The sequence below is a fragment of the Tribolium castaneum genome, chromosome 5 (genome assembly GCF_031307605.1).
Source record: "Tribolium castaneum strain GA2 chromosome 5, icTriCast1.1, whole genome shotgun sequence".
In the NCBI taxonomy this organism is placed as follows: Eukaryota; Metazoa; Arthropoda; class Insecta; order Coleoptera; family Tenebrionidae; genus Tribolium; species Tribolium castaneum.
Window position 1 is genome coordinate 8,636,042 of NC_087398.1, and position 27,407 is coordinate 8,663,448.

General features: G+C 33.1%; 1 protein-coding gene across 24 annotated transcripts in view; it reads right to left on the reverse strand.

Annotated features, from left to right (window-relative positions):
- mbl (muscleblind) overlaps positions 1-21,804 on the reverse strand; it is an 80,652-nt gene extending 58,848 nt beyond the window's left edge. For 7 of the 24 annotated variants that reach the window (XM_064357066.1, XM_064357065.1, XM_015979841.2 and 4 more), the window contains exon 1: positions 21,597-21,801. The gene's annotated coding sequence lies outside the window, so the exon portion shown is untranslated. Of the gene's footprint in view, positions 1-10,593; positions 11,112-21,596 lie in introns of those variants that run through there. The other 17 variants (XR_010334430.1, XR_010334432.1, XR_010334433.1 and 14 more) reach the window with 7 other exon arrangements.
- Between the last annotated feature and the right edge of the window lie 5,603 nt (positions 21,805-27,407).

Genomic DNA, 27,407 nt, shown 5'->3' on the forward strand with positions numbered 1-27,407 from the left:
AAAAAAAAACTGCACCGTCACTGTGAACGTATCGAACTACTGAACATCGGAAATGTCAGCACCGTCACCCCTTACAATGCTTTAAAAATTAAACAAAAAATAGGGTGAACAATTTCCGGCCTAAGAAGAAACATTGTAATGGTACCCAAGTGCTTTTATTTTCCAACATATTTACTTAACTAATTCTATTACATTTAGGATTTAAGGCCAATTTAGCGAACATTTTTTACTATGATATGACGTTTGGTAACAATTTCAATTCCGCTTCTACTACCCAAAGGAACTAAAAAGTAAAAATAGAAGTCTGAAGATTACTGGAAAACTTTTTCTTGTATCAAAATACAAAATTTCATTTTAATCAGCTCAAAAAGTGTAGATTTTTGTAATATTTCTACTAAAGATTTCTGAAAAACTGTTTTCAAAGTTAGTAAGTTTACAACGTTACAACAATTTCTTGTAAAACACATTTTTCGTTAATGGGCAAGTTGAAGGCAACAGAATGAGACAGACTAACAAACTGACTACTTGTACGAATTTTTGAAAATGGGTGAACAAAAACCTTCAATTCACTGAAATAAAAATAACAGCAGGTCCAAGTAGTCTATTGGATAGACTACCCAGTGGAATATTTCACAATATATCGCTGGACAAACTTTATACAAACTCTTAACTGTTCGGGTTTGTTAACATATTTTTAAAGATTTCGTGATTAAGTTGCAATTAATTTTGGTATTTCCGAGTGAAATGATTGGGAAAGTTGGCAGCCCGAGTCGAAAAACATACAAACAACAAATGACTATAAACTTAGCTTGAAGAAAGAATCTAGAGGATATGTATATAGAAAACAAAACCATACTCCTACGAGTTTCCTTAAAAAGTAGTATAGTGGTGCAGATATTTAAATTAACAAAATAACTTAAGATGGCCTTGTGCAATCATACGAGTATAATAACGGACGACCATCGACCGGACGGACAGCGATTATTGTCTGCGATTGTATAATACATCTGGCCATAGAACATCCGACGTACGCGAACCATATACGCTTCGCAGTGACTCACTCAATGTCTCCTCCTTTCACTCCCCTCTACTGAACCGAAAGCCCACGCATTTTCGTCGAACTTTTGCAGTTTTGCAGTCCTGCATCTTTAGAATTCTGCTACAGGACTAAAATTATCTCCTGCTGAATTTTTTCGAATAAATAAATTTGATAATCAATAAATGCAGTTGCTTCAAAACAGGATCAAGATTATCTACATCTATTTTTAAGGATAACGAGAATCTGCTGCTTCAGAACGGTTAAAAGTCAGCAGATACGCAGTTTTTAACAAAATTATAAAAGTGATGGAGAGCGAGATTCCAGACGTCTGAGAAATCGTTGTGACGACCTAAATATTTGTGAACAACGCTCAAAATAACTCTAGAAATTTTCAACGTTCATCAGTTGAATGAATACTTTCAAAAGGAAAAATATGTGTAATTTATTTCACACACCGATTTTTCAGAGTCCGAAACGTACAAAAGCAATAAATAAAAAAAAACATTACATATAGTATGTACGTACTTGAAGCAAATTAAATGTAAATGACCTAAAATAATGTATTATTATATGAGCGATTATGACTGCAATAATAAACTTTTTCCACTCGGAAAAGCGACAAACTTTGTAGAAAGTCTAAAGTTAATATCGAAGAAAAATGTCTCACAAAAAGACTTTAGACAACTTAAACAAACGGAAGTAAATTATGAAAATCGGATTCTCTGATTGGACGAATTAAGTACAGTTAAAAGAATTTAAATATATTGATAAAAAAATATTTGATATCCGAGATTAGTATCATACAATAAAAAAATGTCACAAACTGTGCTAGAATTGAATAGAGTAGATAAAAAATTCATGTGACTATCGATTATTTATTCATTGTCTTAAAAAATACATTGTTTCTTGACATAAAACGAACAAACTGAACCCATAGAATCTCAGAAAACAAATGCTCCACCCCGTATGAATTTTTACTAATTATGCGACCAATTCTTTGTTTTTATTACACTAAAGTAGTGTGTAATCCGCTTCCGTTGTGAATTACTGCAGAGTATGACTTAGTACGTAGATAAACACTTTTCATAGGTGTAGGGCATTAATCAACTAAGAGTGTTAAAACTATAACTAATAAATAAAACATTTAGTCACTATCTTTATGTATGTGCATCATATTATTACAAACCTATACCGAAGTCGTAATTTAAATTGGAAATAGTACTTAGTTTATTTTAAATTCCAAAAATAAATAGGTACATGAAAACAACAACATAAATAATTGTAGGTGATGTTTATTCCGATTTGCCAAATTGAAAAATCATATATCCACGCTCAGACTTTACTCATTAATTTTTTTTTAATTTTACGAGTAGGTATATCCACCTTAAAATAACAGTATGTTCTATCGTAGCATTGTTATAAATAATATAAAACACGTACATACTGAAATTCTCGTTGGTTTTCAAGTTTTGAAATGTGTTGAATGACAACTTCCTGATAAATTCTGTTTTGAAAAACACCCTCATAATTTGCTAACTACGTTAGGTATTTCCTCGTAATTCACTTAAGGAAAATTGCATTGCAGCAATTCTTTCAATTCAAATCATCTGGTATGAAGGCTGTCTAGAGTAACGCAAAATAAAGTCGTGCATTGAACGAGACAAGACAATTCATTCGTTCGAAATCGTGCACTTTTTTCTACAAGAATACGTACATAAATTGTAAACTCATTACGAGAAGCTTAAAGCATAAAAAAGGAGTAAATTATTTAATACATTATAACGAAAAACAAGAACACTTCCGCCTGCCTGAAATACCCATCACGCCAATTAGGTTATTTTGTTGGGTCTCGGAGTCAATTATGTATTATAAAAAAATTGGTTTTGAAATTGTTCAGTAAAAAATACAAAAAGTACAGAACTGTAAAATTGGCGATGTTACATAGGTCAAATAAAGACATTCTAATTCTCTAATGCTTCTATGCTCTCTCAATTGCAATACATACTGAGTAGTAACACTATTTTGTTCAAGAAATATGCTAAAACCAAAAAAATTGCAACCACATTTTGTTACAATTTTTTAACTACCCTCGTAAATGCAACCCTAAAACATTGCAAGTGCATATTATTATTTAAATAAATTAAATCAAAACACTGCTGCTACTGCAAGAAAGAAGTTTGTAATCAATTTTAGCTTTATGTTCCAGAAAATTATGCATCGACTTTTGGCCACTGAATCACGCAACCTTAAGTGGAAGATGAACACACGAGAATGCTTAGACTCATTTCACTTTAGTTGTGAATAATTCCAACAATGAAGTCTGGGTTATAGAATAATTGGGAGCAATAATCACTTTATAGTTTATGGCAGTTTGGGGCTGATGGCGACCAAGCAGCAGAGAATGGAGCAATCTTATAATCCCTTTTCACTTGACCTGTAATTCCTCTAAACACTTTTTCGCAAACTTAAAGCAAATATGATAAAGATATACCAAACGCTCTATCAAATTTTGGGAAACGTCAAACAAAAAAGTGGTAGGAAAGGTGGTACAATATGAGTTAATCATTTATTCTGCGGTAAAGTATATACGAACTCGACCGAACACCGGCTCGGATCAGAAATTACGTAGAGCAGCAGCAACGCGAACATAGATTTCGGAAGCATTGTTGTGTGAAATTGGATTTTGTCATTTTAATTATAGTTTTATCTGTGACGTATGCTCTTTTAATAAACTCAAGCGGACACACCACGCCATGAAATACTGATTTATTACATGTATAACACGTATTAGAAGTTTACTGCATACAGTAGGTACTTGTTAATTACTTGCACAAACCAAATACTTTCACGAGTCATCTTTAATAAATCGCTGAAGTAGCAGTCAGCGGTAACGAATTAGTAACAAATCACATAGTTTCCAAAATCAGAAAACGCAAAGATTTGTTGTTCACTTGTTCGTTTATTATACACAACAATACTGTAAATGAACTAGCATTTAATCAGAAAGAGAAGGTCAGTAAACTTAATTAGGTACTATTTTGGAAAGGACACCGTAACATATCTGTAGGTACCCAAATAATTGTTACATTAATGCTAAATGTACGTTTAAACAATTAAAAGGAGTTAGTTTACTTTAAATCTTAGGTGGAAGGTAAAATATGTTCGACTACTTACAACCTTTACACCGGGTGATTATAACACCACATATTGATTGTAATAAGGTAGGTAATGTTAGGAATACTAGACAAATTTAAAATCTATTTGGAAAAACATAAACCAGTCTTTGTAAGAACTGTAGAATTTTTAAAAGTCCGCCGATAATCGAAATTTGTCAGTGAGCAATTAATTTAAAGTAGTATTAAAAATTTCGCAGAGAAAATACACAAGAGGTAGGTATAGAACGTGAACGACGTTTATAAATATAAAGTTGTCAAACAAAATATGTACATGATAAATCCCACTTAGAGATAAAATTCCTTGCCGATATTTTATCAGTAACCTAAACGGTCACCCAAACCGTTTGGTGTACGTAATATCATTTTATTATCAATAAAAACATACCAGATGATTCATAAGTACGGCAAATTCTCAAACGTGTAACAACCCAATAAAAAAACCGTAAAAATACCCAATATATAAAAATTATACTTTCAATATTACCTACTTCTCATTCGAACTCAAGGATGGAGCTTTTATAGCAATTATTAACGTTAATTTCAAATAGAAATATGTAAATGTGTACAGATATTTCAGTGAAACAATAAATATGAAACAGGAAATGATAAAAATGTAGTTTTTACCACAATTTCCTTTAATACAGCTAGATAAACTTTTGTTTTAAAAACGTTTGTAGGGGAGATCGGGACACGTTATCACAAGGGCTAACACAGTAGCCGACTCAACTGCTTAATGTTTGCAGAAATTCCGAGTGCGTAAATCATTCTCTCGGATGGAATGGCTGTTAAAAAAATATTTCTCATTTCACTAACTTGCTATGGTTTTAAAACTGCAGGATAATATAGCCAAGGGTATTATAATGATAGAGAATTACAAACTGTAGACCCTGCCTTTTCAAAGATTAAAAAGTAAAAGTTATGCAAACCTGCCACGGTCTCCCCCCTTTTAAGGAAACTTTCTATTAAGTCTGGTAATTTTTTCACCCGTCAAAATACCTGTCATCATAGACAACATTTTAAAGAACAAAACTGATTTGTAAATTTGATTAAACATGATCTAAAGAAAATTAAATTTTTTGAAGCCAATTTTGAAGACTTACCAACATGTTTGCCCACATTAAAAATTTCAGTGAATAAATATGCCATTTTTTTCCGTATTGATCACCTGTACTCATACAAGAAAGAAAACACAAAATTTGCCCAGTTTTAGTTTTGCTACAATTTAAGAAAAAATGTTTTTTTAATGATTTGTATCCTCCAAGTACGAACGAATTCATAAATAAACTTTTTTGAACTGACACCCTGACTGAGTACAATCGTAATAAAACCTTAAAATCTCTATAAAATAATCATGTAGAAAGTCGAATCAACGTCAAAACGAAGGAATTCTTTGCCGGCAACACATTCGGATGCCGTTGCCAGCAGAGGAAACCCTGCCTGTATTTTAATAAAATTCTTACTAACACAAGATTGGTCGGCTAGTCGCTACCAACTTAGAACGGTTCATTTATTGACTATGAAGACTATTTTAAGTATGTAACATCCTTTCGGAATTTCAATATGTCAAATTCATTGCATCGACGAGTCGACCTTTGGCTTAGGCTACGACGTTTATAGTCACTGCCACTAAGAAAAAACAATATCAAATACATTGCAGTAAATGCTATGGGCTTATGTCATTTCAATGTAAGATCATAATCGTAGTGGGTTGATGCGTAGGTTCGCAGCGTCTTCATTGAATACATAATTAAGCAATTTTTTAATAACCAACGTATCACGTGTAATAATAATAATATGATCTCTTCCGTCATTTTTATGATTACCAACGATTAACAATCTTCAAATTTTAGCTCTGAAGAAATTCGATAATTTGACAGTGAAGGCAACATCAACTCATAAAAAATGTAATTTTTTAAACGCGATGTATTAAATAATCCTCTTTTCCAAAGCTTTAAAGTTCTCCATGAACCTCCAAAAAAGGATATGTAGGAAATACTTTTTTCTTGCCGAAATATTTGCAAATTTAATTATACCCATATAGCTCAATTTCTTAAATAGAAAAAACATTCTTGATTACTCCATGTATACGAGTAGTTTATTAAAAAATGAATTAATTTCGTATTCAACGAAAAACGGTACGAACTTTTGCACCAACCCAACAGATGAGTCATTTTTTAATTACTGTAGGTTTCCCAACAATTCACAACAACGCAATAACCACATAACAGAAGCTGGCCTTAATTTGTGTGGCACGGTCGTAAAAATTACGTATACATATAGATATAATACGTACGGGGTACCTCTTCTAACGATGTAATTTTAATTTCGCGAGAATGATCCCATGTCGGATCTGGAAGGCAAGAAGCCAAACGTTTTTGAGTTATGTTGACGTTGCTTCAACTTAACTACACCCTAGAGATTGGCGTTGGCCGTTACAGCGTGGACCGTTTATTCAATTTATTTTTCAGCAAAACTCGGCCCCGGAGCCGCCATTCTCTGTGGCAAATTAGTACGGTTACAGTGTAATCTATTATGTCTATTGTGGCTACATGTTGGCATAAAATGGGCCGCATTAACCATGTAAAGTGATAAATTATGCTCTGGGGCGCGCCTCCACATCGGTGCCTTCGACCGCCATAGTGCACCGATCCCGGTGTTTCCTTGGACACCTTCGGAACTGCTCTAAATCACCACAAACGCTAATCCACTTGTCCAAACATCTATATTTCACATATGTGTTAGGATAACATAGTATTTAAAGTGTCACTCAACTAGAACATCAATTCAGTTCTAAAAATTAAGAGGCCTACATTCCATTAAAACAATAAATACATAAATGAAAATTTAGTTCAACACCGAAAATGTAGCAAAAAACACTGTCTTTTAAAAAGCTGAAACCTATCGTGTGTGTGACCAGAAGCCTGGTCAAGACACTTCGACACTTGTCAGTTATCTGTAAATTTTTTGGCTTACGCTAGTCAATTTCTAATGACTGAAGCAAGTGCAAAATTACTATCACCATACTCAACAGAAAAAAAGTATAGTTTTACCGCTACATTCTCAATGTATTTTTTTTATTTCCAAACGCAATTTTCCATCTTAAACGAGCAAGTGGGAGTAGCTATAGTCACAATGGTGACAAAAACTTATAAAAAGAAAAGACGTCATGTACAACGTTAGAAACAGGAGGCGAGTATCACTTTTCAGAAAAATTTTCCACCCGTTTTATTTATAAAAACTATTTTTTAAATTTGTCATAATTAAAACATCAAAAAAAAATAATTTAGGTTGAATTAATTTCTGAAAAGTTTGGACTAAAATACAACTCCATGATGCGTTTTTCGCCAGATTTCCCACATTTAATTTCATACTTTCGATTACGGAAATGCAAACAAAGGCAAATTCAACAACGAAATGAAAATTTCATGTTGGAATTACATACTTTATGCATTATGTATCACATTTACTTTTGTTCTAACAAAACATCCCCTGGTGTATAAAAATTTTGGGAATGTTAATCGAAGCAAAATTAACACATTAAGACTGAAGAGTGATGAGTTGATGACATTAAAAAGCAAGCACTTTACAACGAACTCCGAGTAAACTGAAATATCCTACATACTCGTAAAATGTGTAAGGACGTGTGATCACCAGTTGTTAAAAGTTTCAAAGGGCTAATACGAACAGATGATATATTTTACTCAAAAAATTTTCTTTTTATTTTAAATAGGCTTCTTCCAAGTCTTTGAGTCAATATAATGTTGGAAGCGGCTCAGTCCTAAGCTCATATTCTATACTTCAAAACGTCGCAAAATCTGATTGTGCCATTGCGCCAGTCGTATCTTTAAATTCCATCACGAGATTTTTAGAACAAGAACAAAGGCATTGCAAAGCATTTGTCAACATTATCACTACTACATTTTTTAAAAGATACTGTTCAACGGCGCCTACAACCCTGTTTGAAATTTGGCCTACAGCTTCCAATAATTAATTAAGAGTTAAGGCGACCATCGCTACGTACTTGCAAACTATGTCCGTAGCAAACAAACCTGTGAAAGAAACTCCGTTGATTCAATCATGTTGAACGAGTCATCAAAGAAGCACTTAATTAAAAATTTTTGGCCTCCTTTAATAATACACCTTTTAACCTTGTGTCAGAGGCCGATATTATGATTAAACATAATCAGATAAGATGCTATGAGCGAAGAATTATTTTTAAACATTACCGTCATCATGCTCTAATGCCATTAGTTACGCTGTGAACTTTTGAAGCGAATTATTAAGCAAGATTCTCGAATTTTACTTTCATTTAAGAGAAATCGTAGAATTATCAACTAGAGACCGACCATCAGCTTACAAAATTCTAGCCATAAAAAACTGGTCTGAAAACAATCAATTTCTATTGTCGCGGAATACAGGAATAATTTGGAAACAAAAAAATTTACCATAATAAACGCATACGCGAGGATCGCACCAAACTTTTGTCATAAACAAAAATAAAATATGTCATTGAATTAAAAATAGCGAGATTTATCACAAGTTGATTTACACACCTCAATACACATATTGCTTTCAATGCATGCAATGAATTTGTTACACAGCGGATAACCATGATTAAAGCAAAACTCATTAAAACACAATAACCTAAAAACCACATTAGATTTATCGCAATCTCTAAAGTTTAAATTCACTTCGATTAACATATGTTATATCAACACAAAAAATAGATCATCACCAATAGGATACAAATAAATTCAGTAGGAATATCAGAAAGACACCTACAACTACTGTCTTGTCAAGTCATACACTTTAATAAATAAATTAATTGGTTGCTGAATTATTCAAAAAGAGATTTACCTACGTCTAGGACATTATAATGCTGCGAATCCATATTTTATTATTAACCAAGTTGCTAAATAGAAATACCAACAATTCTCCCAACACTTTAATAATCTGGATTAAATTCTTTAAATTTCATGGATATTATTTATTGAACGAACGGTGCCATAAATTACAGAAAATAATTATTTTGTAAGATGCATTATTAAAGTTAATTAATTTAGAAGGTTTTATGGGTTTCACAGATTTTGAAACCTAATTTACTACAGAAAGTGAACAGGGAAAGAATAGAAATGAATCATACCATTTTAACCTGATAAAAATCTTTTTTACCTACAACCTGCTACATTGTTCCAGAATAACTGATCTTTTGTTGTAATCTTCAATCCTATGTGAGATTTTGCTTGTTTTGTTTAGGAACACATAATCCCAAAATTATAAAACTTTAATGTTAAAACAGTTGCAAGCATTTTAGTGAAAAATATGTACAAAATCATTCATGTTACTGAACAATCAGACAATTAAAACTTAGCAATATTTGTCTCATTTAACAGTAAACCTTTGGATTGGAGTATGATCTCTAGAAATCCTTGCCTTCATTCTCAATTTAGTTATTAAATGTATCAGCAGAAAACGCATTCTTTCATTCTGAATAACAGCAAGTATGTACTTGATTAAATTACTGTAAACGACAGATACTTCAAATTAATTACTTTTCGCACTAAAAGCTGTACAAGGAATACCGACCAATTTGAAGCTAAATTTTGCTTTCTAACTTAATGCAAAGATTACGCAATTAAGATTATCGACAACGATTATATTTAACAGGTCAATTAAATTAGAAACACAATTAAATCAGAAATCCTAGGTAATTTCCGAACACCTAGGATAATTTATTGCTCCCTTGTACCTAAAAACTCAGTATATTTTTTTAATCATTAATAAAGATTTTTAGATTTCTGATAAAATCCACATTTTAAGGCAATAAAAGAACAAAAATCTTCCTTTTGATTCGTTCGTAAACCTACAAATAAGTACCTTTTTATCAAAAAGAAGAAGGTACTACATTATTCAAATTAATGAAGAAAATCATCACGATTACAGTAATCTTAAAGATTTTACCTATTAATTGGGTAGATTTCGTAGGAAACAACCCTGCAGGGAAAGCTTGAAGAACAACTAAACTCACCTATTTTCAAAAATATTCGTTCGTTTTGATTTAGAACATGAATTTGTGTAAATAAAGGTAGTTTTGTCGCCTCTAAATTATCTATGATAACATGTATTGTTAAAAAAGTTTTTGAACTTTAGGATCTCTGCTGTATGGTAATTTGTAAGAGGTATTAAAGATGTCCTGGAGCAAATTTTTATTGGAAAATGTGGTCTTTTTACTTCAATAAATAAACCAACGATTTCCTGACTTATTGGAAATTTCAAAAACGTTTCGGCAAGTCTTCTTAATAGAAGTTTGTTTGCATCAATTAGAAGGGTAAGAAAGTTGAAAAACCACCGTAAAGCTTCATCAAACAAGACACTCACATAAGAAATCCAGACGAAACGGTTTTTGCAGCAGCACCGGCTCCAGCAAAATCACTAACCACCAAACAAAAATTAAGCACGCATTCCAGAACTATTTAATCCGGTGTTTTACCAAAAATTAAGAAACCAGGCAGAAAGCTATCGTTACGGTATTGGCTGAACAAAAAATTTCCACAGCAAAATAATGTACTCCAAGTATGTTTACGAAATTTCAAACTCCCGGCGGTGTCCTAGACGTTCTTCGGACGCACTTGGAAAAATATTTTTGGTTCACTGTAAAAAGCAATTCAGACACCTTGCAAATTTGTGTCGTTGTATAGAACAGCACGCTAGATAGCAAATTGGAGACTGTAATTTTATTTAAAATACATTAATTGTAATTTTTATACGTTGTGAACAGTATACAGAGTGTTTAGTGTATATGTGCGTCTCTCGAAACTGACACACAGACTGGTTCTGAGAAAGCGTCGCGGGCAAGCTAAGCGGTCAGGCGATAGCGAGGGACTGCTTGTCGGTCGCGAGATGAGCGTCGCGTTTTCGCGTTCCTCTCTGGCGCAGGCGTCGCTGGGGGAGGACATTGGGGCGCGAGTTGCGCAATTTCCGCAACCCCCCCAGAATTTGCCGTGCTCCCATGACTAATTGCGAAGGTCCTGCTGGTGTTTCGCGAAATTCTACCAAATGCTGCATTATGTATTTTTACAGACACGGCATAACCGGTGACGATGACGGTGAGACATCCCCATTACGACGCTGCCCCCTAACCACTTTGTCCAATTGCCTTCTCGTAAAACTCTAATGACTGCATGTGTACGTTTAAAACTAATCGGAATTCACTTCCAGGCATCAGAATGAGCAATAGGTTCGATTATATTTAAAAAAAACTTGAATGATTCTGGCAAATAGTTTAAACAAAGGACAGCTAGTGCGACACTTTTTATTCACCCTGTACGCATTACTAATACCACTGTATCAACAGTTATTATCAACAACTAATTCGGGGTTACACACCCCGCTTGTAAAGCTGCCCTAAGTTGATGACTAATAAAGTGGTAACTAGTGATAACGGTTGGAAAATAAAAAAGGGGTAAATTTTAAATAATTTTCTGGTATTTCTGAGGAAAGTTGCGGCACTCCAATCACATCCTGTGCTCCCTCTTTGGGTTTGATTTATTAAATTTATTTCTGTCGCTCCGACCGAAGCTCTAACGCAAAATATTCATGGTCCAGTTTTACCGTCTTTCTCAGAAAGTCTAAAAAGCACATCCCATCACTATATCTCTCTTATTTTAAGCATCACTCTGCCGTATTCTACAAAGAGAAATACGGCAATGATATGGGTATAAAGTTACAAGGATCAGGGACCAAGTTCTGTAGCACACTCCTCGGAAAAACAAATTAAAAAACTTATGGTCGTATGCATCGTCTCCGTTAATTAGGAAGATTTACTTCCTCCGTAGATATTATATTTATCAGATCACTAGCAACGTTGTTTCTCATTCTAAATATTCTAAATTTATTTAATATTGCTTTTGCGCAATCAAATCTAGACCTCGGTTGATTTACAGTGAGTTTAATTCAGAATTAAACTAATTCGAATTATAAAGATCCCTTTCTATTAATTAATTATTATAAATTAAATTAATGTTGTTTGCAATGTGATCATTGCATAAAGGTTTTGTCAATTTACACCAACATCCATTTAGAGGTCTTTTTAAATCCGTTATAAAATCGTCCTTCAATATGCATTTTCAAACGTCGAATTAATCGCGATTAAAATTCAAATTAAAAATATCTACTCCAATAATTTTGCATCATTTTTATTACATTTTGGTATCAACAATAAATATGACAATTTGATCTCTACACGCTCTGTTTGGTGGCTCAACCCATAGTAACCAAATGTGAAAATAAACTATTCAGAATTTCGTAATCAATTAACACGACGATAACTTTAACTAATTTTTATCTACTTAACTTTTATCTAATTTAAAAAAATGTTTATAAATTACTTGTATTAACAAATGACCCATTAGATATCACAGTGCAGCGATAGCGAAGAATAAAATAATTATGTTACAATTTAAGGGCTTTAATATTTACGCCCTTCGAAGATTTACAAGTTTATAGAACACAGTGTCTTTGACTTGAAAGTGCAAATCAAGTACTGCCCGTGGTACAAACGCGGTATACACTTTTATGGCCTGCTAGCACTTTATAATAATTCAATATACTTATATCTCCTAAGAAACAGTAATAAATAAAAAAAATTCTGAATATTGAATCGACGAGTACAAGTTCGATAGAGTAATAATTTTTACAAACAATTGTTAAGAGGCAGGTAACAAATATGTATAGAAAGAAATACTATCTCAGAAAGATTTTGGATTATTACTTGAATTTCTAGTGGTGTTATATCCTTAATAACTTACCACTATAGCAAATTAGCAAAAAAAACCTTTTTTGAAGATGCACAATCTGCAGATTGGCCGATTATTTGACTCGTACCCCAAAATTATTGTATGTCAAATTTGCACGAGACTACCGATCCCACGGAAAAAGATACCGCCTGATAAATGGTTGATCGATAATATTATAACGAAATTTACATCAAATAGTTACGGCTTCTTACTTAAGCTCAACCCTTGTTATATATTTAAACCGGCTTAGCAACCTATCTTCGCTCAAACCGCAGAAACACCATAATTTAACACAAACGAATTTAATTAAACTGACATTTTTTTACATAGTGACAATAATTGGTAAGAGTAAAGGCCGTTTCATATGCAACAAACCTGCCAACACAATCATACCCTGGTCCATACAGTACGAGTACAGTCAGAAGACATTTTGGAACAAAGCTCACAAATTTACGAATTGTTAAAAACCAATAAATCGTTCAAAATATCTATTAAAATGATAGTTTCAATATAAATGTGGAAATTTTTCCAATGTTTTCCATTGTACGAGTATATCCATGCTAGAATCATTTATAATAATTCTGTACATAGATAAAATTAGAAGTGTTGTATTTATTTATGTACAATGGTTAAATAAATGACTAACCCAATGAATAATTTATGACAACGAAATCAATGCCAACACACTGGTGATTTCTTTTGAAAACGTGGATTATATTACACCTCAGAACTTTTCTATCGCCACTTCTGTCACATCTCACTATGATTTTTTTCTTAAATACCTAGTAAAGCCTTTTGCTCAAAATTTGGCAGTGGGATACAGTTGTAACCCAGTTATTTTTCTTTTACACAGAAATCAAATGTTTGTGACCAGTTTCACTTCAGAAAATGCAGTTGCGATGTTGTCAGTGCGGCGATCGAAAAGCCCCAAGATATACTTGTGTACTTCTTAGACCCGTGATTGTATTTCGAACGTGGTTAAACGGAATGCGTGTTTATATCTATTCTTGTTATCTTTCTAAGCTTTTCCTCTATAAATATCGTTATCTCCTTTGCAAAACCATTTACTTATGGAAATCGCTCTTATCGCGTATCTTAGGTGGGAAGTCCGCCGTTAGTTGTATCATGTATGCAATATTTAAAAAAATATTTTGCAGCTAGTTATAACAGTGTTTAACACCTTTTAAGAGAAGCCTCATCACTTGAGGTAAGTATCAATATGACATAATAAACCTAATTAAGTCCACTTATTCATTGAGGAAGTTAACAAAGAGCGAAAAAACTTTTCCTTTTGGAGTTAAGTGGCCGTTTCTCGTGTGTCGAGCTAGGGAGGAAGAGTGGAAACACTTCGTGAACGAACAACACAGGGAAGCTCAAAAGAGTTTTTGTTCTAGTGCAACAAGTAAACTATTGTTGAATATTCCGGCTGCAGACATGTTCTAAGCCAAAACAATACGTTGGAAAAGACGCATTTCCATAAAAATTACGAACGTCTTCAGATGGAAAAGAAGCGAGAGATTCTGCCAACCGCCTGAATAGTTTTAATTAGAAAGGATTTTGTGGGACTTTGATGAGAAAGCATTTTGCGAAAACAATCGAAACGGCGAAAAGAACAACACGTAGATACATTTTTCCATCTAACAAGTATTAAAAAAGCAAATATGTTGCGATTAATACCAAACGCAAACACAAATATTTGCACGCCCAAAAGGGTTAGCAATACATTTTTTATGTAACTGGAGCACAACGCAGGACTTGAGAAACAAACACTACAGATTTTTGCTCCAAATAGCGGTTATAAAACGCGAAAGATGCCTCCTACTCCACCAAACACAATCTCTTTCAAACGAGCTAAAACGCTATGTTTGTGTAGGCGATTGTTGTACAATGCAAGGTGATTAACTGAAGTTCCGTCCATAATGATTAGAAGACATCTTCAACTTATTATTTGGCCGACTCAGGACATTAAATCAATTCTAAAGCAAGGCTACAAATGAACCTTAAAAGTAAATGAATAGGCTCCGCTCCGGCATGCAGAAACAAAGAATAAGGCACAAACCGAGTCATTTTCTCACGACTATCTTATTTACTGTAATAAGAAACACCACCTTGCCACCCGCCGAGTAAAATTTCCGTCTAGAGCAGATTCAGGAAAGAGTGATCTAACCAAGTAATTAAAGAGCAAACCGGTGTTCCAAAGCCCAGCTCTCCACCTCATTTGCACGAGAATACTGCGACAATTTTCCCATGATATGATAATTTTCTATTCAATAGCTATCAGGTTATTAAAATCACCCTCTGCACAATTAATTCAATTTCCCTTATTTTTCCCCTATTCTATGGCGATCATCCCTTATTTAAAAGAAAACGACTCAACATTATGAGGATAGGTGCATCTCGAGAAGACTGAGCAAAAAGCTGCGACCATTGTCCAAAGATGAAACAGCTGACCGGTGTGCTGGTTAACGCTTCCCAGAAACTGGTCTCGCAGACTCCCAACCGGTTAAGATGCGGATTACCACCAACTTCACTCTCTGCACAGTCTCGATATACAAAAAGAGGAATAGTAAATTAATGCGGCGTAGACGGTTAAAATTCGCCAAGGAAAAAAAACAAGAATTTTTATTTGAGGCGGCTTTTACAACCGTCCGAGGAATTTATTCCTAGGATAAATTTTGGCATCTGCAATGCTACCATACAAAAATTGTGGATATTATGGTAATTATATGCGTGGTTCGTTCGTTGGCTGCAAAGGAATCTGTACAGACACCATTTGTATACAGCGCATCAGCGACAGATTTTATTTTTCTAATGTGTAAACGTTCAAATTACGAAAATTAAACACAGTGACGTTACTATTTTAAAAACGATTTAAAAGAATTAAGAAAGAAAAAGAAGAAGAAGAAAGAAAAATTTGTTTTCAAAAAAAATTACATAGTCAATAAAAGTCATACGTTTAGTAGATAAACCATCTACATTTGTGCCTCTTTCAAGGTGTAAACATCTATTAATTATAAACTAATTAATTATTTACTACATTAAAGTAATGTTTTTGGGAGCATACATATTTATTTCTAATTAGACATCATTTCCTATTTTTTATATGGCATATCTATTATTTTCCTACAGCATAGCTAAATTTGACGTCAAAAATACTCGTGTTCTATGCCAGTAGTAATGGTTTTTACATCATTAATAATCAAAATGAAGTCAAGCTTTTAAACCAAAAATAAGGCAAAGTCTGCGACTTCTAAAAATAGCAAAAAATTACTACACAAAAGTAACCGAAGATAAAAGCTCGGATAAAAGCATACGACATTACCAAAATTCAAACTGTACAGCGAATAAGAAAAAGAAAAACTTTAGGCTATAGAAGTTGAATAAAAAAAATTAGTTGGAGCTTTTATTTTGCTATATGAGCCATAACTGACAATTATTATGTCCATGGAACATACCTACAATTCTTCCGAAATCGTCCATAAAGTATGCATGTTATGCAATACTAGTTGCATGCATTTCTATCTTTAACGTAACTTAAAGAATTACGAATTCATGTTGACGTTGCCAATAGCGATTGCTCATTTTCTTCTTCACAAATAAATATTTCTTTTCGAGATTTCCAGGTGAATTTAAAGCGACAGTGAGGTAACTTTCGTGCCTACACCAATAAGAAATTCACGACATGAAGTCCTGAATCCTTTTCTAGGAAACATAACTTAGTCTTATGCATTACGATGTAATCCTTTCTGGTGAAGTTGTCGCAGCTGAGCACCGTCGCGACGGCAGCTGCAGAGGCGCTTAATACGTCGAGATTTATAAGTACAGATATTCTTTTTAATGACAATTCTAATATTTAATTTTTGTTTCAGACTCTGATTATAATTAAAGTTCATTTCAAAAGCCCGGCATTTTTTAAATGTCCTGAAAATATTTAATTTAAAAACGGACAATAGTCTACTAGTACTTTTAACTTTAAAACGTCAGAAGCGTGAATATTGAATGCCAACATAAAAACACGAAAGCAGAATCCCTTTTCCTGTATTTCTGATCGCAATTTTAGCACAAACAATTGAAGAGAGTTAAATAATACGTAATCAACGACAATTCGCCTAATTAAAAATGATGGTTGGATGGTTGTTTTTATTAAACAATTCTTACAAAAATAATTAAGCTATTCACAAACTAGCAAATTTCGTAAACGCATAAATCATCAGCAAAAAAATTTAAATTAACTTTTACTGTTGCTTTTAGTGCGGTATAAATAAAGTTATTTTTGCCAAATTGTTTTTATTGTTTTATTTCTTTTTTGATGGGGTCATTAATCTCATCGATTTCTTAAGAAAATTAGAATAAAAAAACTTGGATGGCATTTATGTAAATATAGTTACAATGTTATGCCACCTCTTGACTCACTCACTATTTTCGTAAATTCTCTCCTAAATCAACTGACAACAAAATCAACTTAAAATCATACATAAAAATCCATTTCAAGTCGTATCCTAGCATCCTAAATGGTCTCGGTTTTACGAAAAAACAGCTAATTTAATTCCTACTTATTTCTGCAATTGTATTTGCACTCCTATTATCTTTAAAAGCAGAGTTTTCTTAGACATAACTGTAACAAGAAAAAGGGTTTTATCATTACAATTTGTTTTCTCTACTAGCGTCTACAATAGACCCTTTGTACCCTCTCAAAATATAGGTTCCCCATCGATAATATTCCTTGTATTAAATCATGCATATAGAATTACTGGATCTATGAAAAGAGGGTAGAGTAAAATGGCACATGACTTGTGACTAAATACGTCTATGAAAAAAGGGTGATACAGTGGGAAGTCCTGTTACCCATGACAAAATAATGTATTTTAGGTTGCATAAGGATAAAATTTTCGAATCAGGTTGAAACTGTTATAAAATTTGAAAAAAATTGTTTCGCACCTCATGGCAATTTACGCAAGAAGACGGGCCTTACAAAAATAAAACGCAATACAAAATACTGCATATAATTAAGGGCATGTATTTTGTGTTGCGACTTATTTCTGTAAGGCTCGTCATCTCTCCCGAATTATCTGGTATTGTATATGAAGGAGGAGCTTTTCTATCTATAATACATTTCGAAAAAACAATCTCAAATGCACGAAATTGTAAATTCACTAGGTAACCTTGGCTAAACTCATAAATGGCACTTAAATAAAAATACTAGCAAATAAAGCGTCATTTTATGGTATAATGACACATACTGAGCACTTACCACATTTGTTTCTTAAATTAAACTACACCCAAATAAACACTTTTTTACAATTGTCATTTCCCTTTCGCTATCTAACCTGAATCTTTCTAAGCTGAATAATTGTGAAAGCTGAATTAACAGAGGTAGGTGCATCATCGTTATAAATAACAACAATTTTGATTAACATTAACACAAATCAAAAATAAATATAACCAGAATTAATTGTTTATACATAAGGTCAAATATATATGTAACATTTACGATAAATGATTATTCTTATTGCTCTTATTTTTTTAGTTCTAATAATAGTAAGTTGTCCGATGAATATTTTACTTTTTGTTTTTAGCATAGACTGAAAAATAGATGTTTAAAATATAATACACTGATTTAATGAAACCCAGGAACTAAAATAATAAAAAGAACAATTAAGAATTTACAAACAAAATTGTTCAAGTAGATTTCCATTTTATAATTTCAAACATGCATACTATGTCACAATCACGGCCACTTTGACGTTTATAAAAATAAAACTTAAAATATACCCGAAATTAAATCTTCCAACACGCAACAGTAATTTCGTAAGAGCTTTAGTAATGTTTATGGTTTCCTAACCTATTTTTAGGAAGCTATACTAACACTCGTCGTGGGACGAGTTTAACAAATTATTCCCTGCTATTTCCGACACAAAGTAATTTTTTTAAACAATGTCATGAGCATAACATTGGATGGCAAATGAATGCAAAAGTCGAAATAAACTGACAATCTGCCTAAATCAGGCAAACAAAACGGATGACAATTATGTTTTTTTAAATAGATCTAAAATTTTTAATTATTTGTTTCATTTTTCTTTTTTCAAATGTTCTCTACACTCTTTTTAAAAATTCCAATATATCAGTATTAAATTTTAAGATATTAAAAAAACTGAAACAAGTACTTTTTGTCCACTACTTAATTAATCATTTACAATTAGGTATTACAAAATTTTATTTACAAATTTTCGATTTTTTTTTTATCTTTAACCAACAATTGTGCTCACAACCGGCATTTTCTACATAACATTAAGTCTTGATTTTAAATTTCGAGGGTGGGTTGATAAATTCGCGGAGGTGAACAAAAAATTATCTTTGGACAATAGATTCATTCTGACATTTAACATAGTCAATTTGTAACTCTATACTCTTATTAAACGATGTAGAAAATTTCAAACTTCTTAATGACATTCTTCGAACAATGCAAACTAACACATGTCTTTCAGTAGATATTTGTTTCAAATCACATTCCCCCAAGAAAAAGTTTGAACTTAGAAGTAACTGAAAGTCGGAAATTCACAGGTAGTCAACAGTTCGTCCAAATTTTCCAAATCCTGAATTATTTTTGTTCGTCCATCAGCAAACGCGACATCCATTTCATGAAGGATTAGATTAACTTAATTTTTAGGAAAAAGTACTCGTCGAAGTATCAAATCTTTTAAAATCCTCGTTTACTTTTAATCCATGATTAGATTTAAATCTAATTGTCTGCTTTATCAATAACTTTTCTTGTGTTATGGCCATCCACTGCGAGGATCATCCTTAAAGTTCTCAATATCCTCCTCATTTTTGGAGGCGAGAACAACCCCAATAAGCATTTCTTTTTAAGATTTTTTTTATGACCGCCTGTAACCTATTTGATCCGTGTTCATTAGTTACTCGGAACGGGTTACTTCACCTATTTGCTTTAGTCTTTAGCAATAGTTGTACCTGTAGTACTTCAACATATGGCACTGATTATGTTTCAGTTCCGACGCTTTCTATACAATTTTATACAGGGTATATACAAATTGGTGCATAAGCTTTTTATTACGCTATAGCACACGTTCTAACAATCTCCACAAAATAATAAAGGAGTAAAGATTTTTTTCTCTTAATTTCTTAAAATATTTTTAATCCGTAAAGAACCAAAAAAAGGACCAAGTTCCTTTGCTCTTCCACGTCAACGAAATTGAAAATTCTTATGATTATACAGCGTAAATTTAAAATTAAAAAATAACAGACATTATTCATTAACATTTGTTCCTTTGTTGTTCCTTGGAATTTCTTCGTGTTTAATTCATTGTCACTGTCATTCTAGTCGGTAGTTTGCAAGCTATATTTAAAAATTCTTAGATCATACAAATACTAATTGAAGTAGTTAGGCCAATGTCCATTTAAGAAGAAAGAAAACAGAAAAAAAAGGATCTTTCGAATCAGCCACTCTGCCTGTTGGACGTACTAGTAGTATTAGGGCTTTGAGACTCTGTGTTAAAACCAGAACCGCTATAAGGACTAGCTTTTTGTTCCATGAAACAATAATTCAACTTATTTAACCACTGACCTCAGAGATCTCTATTTTCTTCCTAATTCCTATTTTCATAATCTTTCTTTCTTCTCTTTCTTTATTAACTATTAACTTCAACACTGTTACCTATTATTTTGGGTAAGAGTCTATCTATTTTTTTACAGTTGGACTTGAAGTGTATCTTTTTTGTAGTGATGCCTATTTGAAGTTTTTGTATTTGAACTCCTTTTGAATCTTTTTTTTTTGGTTTGGAGTTAAACTCCCCTTGACGCCAGTCCTTTTTTTGTATGTAGGACTAAAGTGCTTCATTTTTATTTTGAATTAAAGTGCTTTTTTACAATTGAAAGCATAGTGTATTTTTTTATTTGACTTGAACGCCCATTGGCTCCAGTTCTTTTTTTATATTTGTAACTGAAGTACAGTACTTTATATTTGTATTATATGGAGCTAAAGTGCTTCTTTCGTAAGCTAATGTGATTTTTTTAGATTTGAAGACAAACGAATGAGTTCGTATCGGAATTTGTATTACGGAGTGCATTTTACAGGCGCAGGCTCTGTAAAATTACGTCAGACACCCTGTATTATCTATCTCAGTCACAAATAAAATTAGGTAATGTTTGTATTTATGCAAAAGCCAAACGTCGATAAAAATAGTGCATCGAAAGAAGGGCAGACTATCGCATTACGGGAGTAAAAGGTGATTAAGAGCGAGAATGGCAATAAGCCGTCTAAATGAGTGTTTGGCGTGTTCTTTGTCTGCAAATTTTGCATAACCTATAAACGGCCCCAAATCAGTCCTTGACTTGATTGTGCGCCGACGCCGAAACTATGACATCGTCCCTCGTAATATCGAATGCAGAGTTTATTAGTTTACGGTCGAATGAATAATGCACCGTCTAGGTCGTAAATGAAAAACCGGCTGTAAACCCTTGCGAAACGTCAAAGAATAAATAAATGGGCGTGACGTATCGAGCGGGGTGCTTAACCTCGTGCCCTTCTCTAACCTAGTCATAACCCGGAATCGGGTACGGAGTTGTTACCTTTGAAAGCGTTAAGGATTCCGGTGGCTTCACAAGGATTCGGGAACGGCACGACGACAGTTATTTCACACAGCACACGGTTAGCAGGACACATAAACAAATAAAATTTTAAACTAAAGTGTACTAAGCAAGCGAACGTCGGACCGCCGTGAAAGCAAGCAGCTGACAGAAAGTGCGATATACACAAATTCCAGGTTCGGACGACTCCGGAATTGCTCGCGTGTGGGTGTCGGGCAGAGAAAGAACAAGTGCCCGCAGCGCGCAATTCAAACCTAGTGAATTATTGATTAAGCTTCCATTTGAGAAACTAGCTAATTGTTTGGAGAAGGCTGCATTTGGATTGTTTAAGCTGGCAGCTTTAAAGTGTCCAGTTTTAGTGGACGGCTTTAATTACGTACTACTCCAGCTTCGAAATAGGGTTTACGTCGTTCAAAGAATGCACAAATAAATGGGCATCTATTCTATTCTAACTCATTCACATTTTACACTACCCGTAACAGGACCCGACTGACCACGGGGGGCAGAAAGGCACCTCCGCAGGATCGGATTATGGGTGTAAAAGCCCACTGGCGCCCGGACTTCCTTCTTCACCCTCTTTAATATCTTCAAATTGTTTTTACAAAAATTAACTTCCCCAAAAGTGAAAGATCCACGAATTTCTCTTATCATGGGCAACCGGCTTATAACAACATTTTTTATTTCTTTGGGTGTACGTTATTTTTATTTACTTACTCTTCTTGACAATAACTTAAAAGCATAAGAAAATTGTTTGCTTTTTTGTCTCTAAAGACCCTTTAGGAGGAAACAACAAAATTCAAAAAAATAAAACAAAAAAATATAGTGGAGTCCGAATATAACAAACCCAATTATACCGAACTTCCGGTTATAACGTACTATCTTTCAGACATTGTTTCCAATGTATTTCAAGCTCAATGTTTTTTTATCGGTTATAACGAACCCGCTTATAATTTTGTAACAAACCGCATATAATGAACTAGATTTGATTTAAAATGTAATGAAATTTTGAGGAATGTGTCATTTATAAACATTGTTACAGTGTGAAATCGGTAGTTGGCCAATATTTTATGATAGTAGAGCTCAAAAGTAGTCAAAATAAATCAACTTGCTTTCTTCGAACTACATATTGCTACTTTTTGAGATATAGAGGGTGCAACTTTTACTTCAGCGTCAAAAAATTCATCAAAAAACGTATATCAACTAGGTTTTCGTCTTTTGAGTACTTTTTTCAAAGTGCACCTGAAGTGTACCTTCAAGCCAATGTATTTTTGTGGGGAAACCCCTACTCTTCATGTTGTTTCTACATTTAGACTACTGAAGTGATTCCTCTACAACGTTCTGAACTCGGAGTTCGCTAATTTTGAGACTCCCCTGTAGTTTGTATTTAATATTAGCTATGTTTTTCACTCAGTAGTCGTCTTACTTATTCTGATTTTTTTTACCTTTGGAAAAAAGGCAACATTAAATTTTTTGAAGTACCTACATAAAATAGTCTGTGAATTAATAAAACTTTCTGTATAAGAAAATCATTCTGTATTATACTGGATGCTAGTGACTAATTTATTGCCATAAAAACCCACTAAAGTAAAAAAGGAAAATTTGTAATTTAATAATATTTTAACCTTTGTCAAAGGTTGGAAACAGGATATGAGCAACTGTGTTTTTAAACAGAAAAATGTATATAGTATTATATTATAACACAAATGACAATATTTGAGCCAGAAAGCTCTACTATTTCGTACAGAAAAGCATTGTGAATAGTAACAGAAGTTGCGATAGAAGTGGCACGATATATTTTGAGACTTTCAGTTATCTATTAAAGTCCAGTTTCTGGTAGGTTTAAGCTTCTGTTAAATTTTATCCCTTGGTATCTTATTGGTGCTGCAATGTTGTAGTGCTACAATTACGATTTAAATTCTCTCCCTTAAAAATATCATGTTACCAGCACGCGGCGTTAAATAACTTTTTAATTATTTCTATTTTATGCAAAATTAATTTTTTTTATCATTTTGATTCATTTATTTATCACCAGGCATTTTTCACAATATTCTGTTTAAATACTTGTCTCTAATAATTATTATAAAAAAATACAAAAAAATATTAGTGCTAATACACCTCATACAGCTCGTGCTTAATTTACAAAAATTTGTACCGTCACTATTTATCAAAGACAATTTCGTATTTGCCAATTAGAACAGCATAGTCTGCATAGTAAATTGTAAATCTGATATTTCAAGCACGTAGAAAACTACGCGCATCAACTGCATTTAACCATCCTAAAAATAAACATAAATGAAGACTTCATTATAAAACGTGTAGGGAAAAACACCGGAAATATTCCACTATACTCACATGTGTCGGAAAATGATCTATAAAATCTCCGCTATATCTATGTTAATAATGCAATTTTTCTTTTGACACTGATGGATGACATCTGTTGCACCTTGTAAATAAAAGAAAACTTGAAACAATGAAAACAAAAGTTTGCAGCGCTTTGCGGCAGATTCTCTCGTTGGAAATACAAGCAGCGAAAGATCGTCGGTGGTATGGAACAAAAATACATTTTTTTGGACTTGAAAAATAGGAATTTAGTTATCATATGTCTTCTTAGTTCCACAAACGATTATTAATTTACTCAGAAACTACTACTGTATTAACTTGTAAGCCGGTATTATAGCACTTGATGTCTCTACACAGGTAGTGAAAAAAACAGGTAGGTAGGTATTACAAAGAGGGCCCGTTACGGTGTGGAAGGAGCCACTTATTTGTTGACGTAAATAACGTTTCCTTATCGGTACCATCCCTCTCGAGTAATAATGGCACCCCTAGCGAGAAATAAGTTAATTTCAGGTTACAGGTGTCATTTATAGTTAGAGGGCAAGCTATTATATCTCCAGGTAAAGTGGTGGTATTAATATATTGATCCTTATTAAATTATGTCGGGAAAAGGACCCTCCAAGTAGTTTTATGAATGAAAGGTGCATTTAATGATAAGATCCCTAATCTGAATCCTTATTAGATTACGCATGAACTTCGTGCACACACAGGGACACTCTTAACATTGAGCGTCCATATGTTTGACATGCTTTTTCTATCGAAACTCAAATTTTTATTGACACGTGTATTATTAATATTATTATAACACATTTTCCACTGAAAAGAACGTACTTAAGTCACAAAACGCATTAAATTTAAATTTCTCATTAGTGAGAATTGTTGGAACAACTCTTGAAATTACTGTTTTTATTTCCAACTTATTGGAACATAGATAAAGGCAGATTAGTACTCATGTCTACTTAACAAACATTAATGATCTCGAACAAGCGAAAGAGAAGTGCTCTTCTTCGTTGGCAAACTTGCGTAATTATTATTTCATGTAGGAGTCGGCGTGACTAAACTCGAGGCATCCTGTCCCAGACCTCTAGAGATGTTTAAGAGTCATTGAAATAAAGTTGGCCCCTTGACCATTGCTTGACTTTATATTCATGTTCTGTGTAGTTTGGTTTTAAGCTATCAAAAAGTTACGGTAAATTTAGTGAACAACATTTTCGAAATGCGGTATTTCGGGGTTATTCATGTATACTTGACAAACCACATCATGCAATAATAATAATAATAACATCAAAAGTTGTATTTGCGTGGTTGTGGTGTAAAGTATGTAAAAATCTAACCATTAAGTTCAATTACATGGTTAAAAACCCACTTATGTTTAAATGACTGAGTCAAACATTAGGTATTACTAAGAAGTATAGTTAATCTTTCTATTCGCTACGACGTAGCCCTGTTCACTGATTCTGTTTATTTTTTTCGACCAAGCTTTACTTAAAAATAAAAAAAATATTCAGGGTGAGAAAATGTTCAGAATTACGGACTCTTGGTAGAGTTACAAGAGTGGTAAATTATTAAAAATTAAGAACCTGCCAAGGATCTACTATTTCGAAAATTCATCATTCAAAAAGCTTGGCTTGCACTTTGTTGAAGAATATAATTAAATTAAATTAATTTTTTGTTGAAAACAAGTCTATTGCAATAATAATTACAACTTTTAAAGTAGGTATGTCAATTGTTTAAAAATCTATTGCGAGGCTTCTCCTGTTAGTTTCGTCGAGTGAATTTCTAGAGCAATTCGTCAGATTAGGACAACGAAGTGGAGATTTGGGGTTTTGCTGTCGCAAGTTTTAACAAACCACGTGTTGCAGTTTCCTGTACTGTGGCGAGACATTACAAGATACAACACTTGACAGACTTGTTTAACGACTCTCATGATGTAAATTGTAGAACAAGGTAAACGTTAACTAAATCAACATTTCCAATATAACCTTAGCGTAGTAAGAAAACACAAACGAAGATCACAAAATATAGCATTAATTAAATGCACTGAGTGAAATGCGACCATAATCGCGCTTGGAAAACTATATACTTTTTCCACTCTTGAAACCTTCAGGAAAAATGATAACTCAGCACTTATGTATCTAGAAAATTGAATTATGAATCCATAACTCATCGCGATCGTTAATTATAGATACTTACTACTGTCACTTGAAAAAACCGTCTTCTGACTTAATTGAACGCTAGCGTATAGTACGAATAGTGAACGTAACAAGAAATTTTAAGTTAAATTTGTTTTTGCTCCCAAACGAACTGATTTCGTATTCTGCACATAGGTGTATCATCATCATAATTCACAAGATGATCAAAGTTCTGAGAGAATTTCCGCATCCTTAAGATGAGATTATCAACCCCACACAGGTTGAATATAATCTACAATGTCAACACGCCTCAAATTTGATGAGTTTTGTTACAATACCACGTAAAGCTGTCGCTAGAATACTCGATGAGAATAAAGTCGGACTGCAATTTCTTGAACCACGACAACTAATTTAACTTAAGAATTTACCATTAATACAACATTCCAGATGAAATTCGATTCAGGACGCATGTTTTTGTGTAAAATCAAATGTTACATCAAATGTTTTGTTTGTAGTAGCGCTGAAAAGATGCTAAGTAATCGCAAGTTAATTGAAGCATGTGCTTAAAGTGCAAATAAACTTAAATTGTTCGATAAACCACCAGAAATCAAAGGGAAGGTACTTGCCGTAAGGGTGTAATTAGTATCTACGCTTTAAACTTTGATGCGGCGTTCGATCAGAAACTTAAAGCTTAATTAAGAGTTCGCATCCGACGGGTTAACTCTTTTAAACATACCTCTAAAATTTGCTTTTTAAGTTAAATCATGCCAATTCTAAAGTTTGTTAAATGTTTCTAAAAAAACACTAAATTACTTTCTTTGTTAAATAATCTTTGCACTAAATTAAATAACGCAAAAAATTCTAGACCTTTAATTACAAAATTCCTTGCAACTTTTTGAATTAAACACCCTTTCCTAACCATTCAATTAGCTAATTAAGTACAAATTCAAATAAAGTTGAACATAAGTTTGTGTTTATTTCCTTTCCAGTGGTAAACAAAGTGCTTCTCTCCTTACATTTTACCATTTCCCGGCAATTATAGAATTGCTTTGCCTCAATAAAATATTTAACTTTGTTAGGAAGCGAATTGCATGAGAAAACATAATGAACACTGGAAAATAGCCATGAAATAGTATTTATTCTTTCACGAGTTCGTTTCTTCCTCTTTTACAGCTTTGCTGCAATAATAAAGTGTTTCTCTACGAAGTACAGGAACAAAAAAGCAATAAGACTTCTTTTTTATAGAAACCTGTTCATTGTGTACAAAGAAGTTATAATGAAATTACTGCTTGGTTGGAAATTATGCAATATCGAAGCTCTCGCG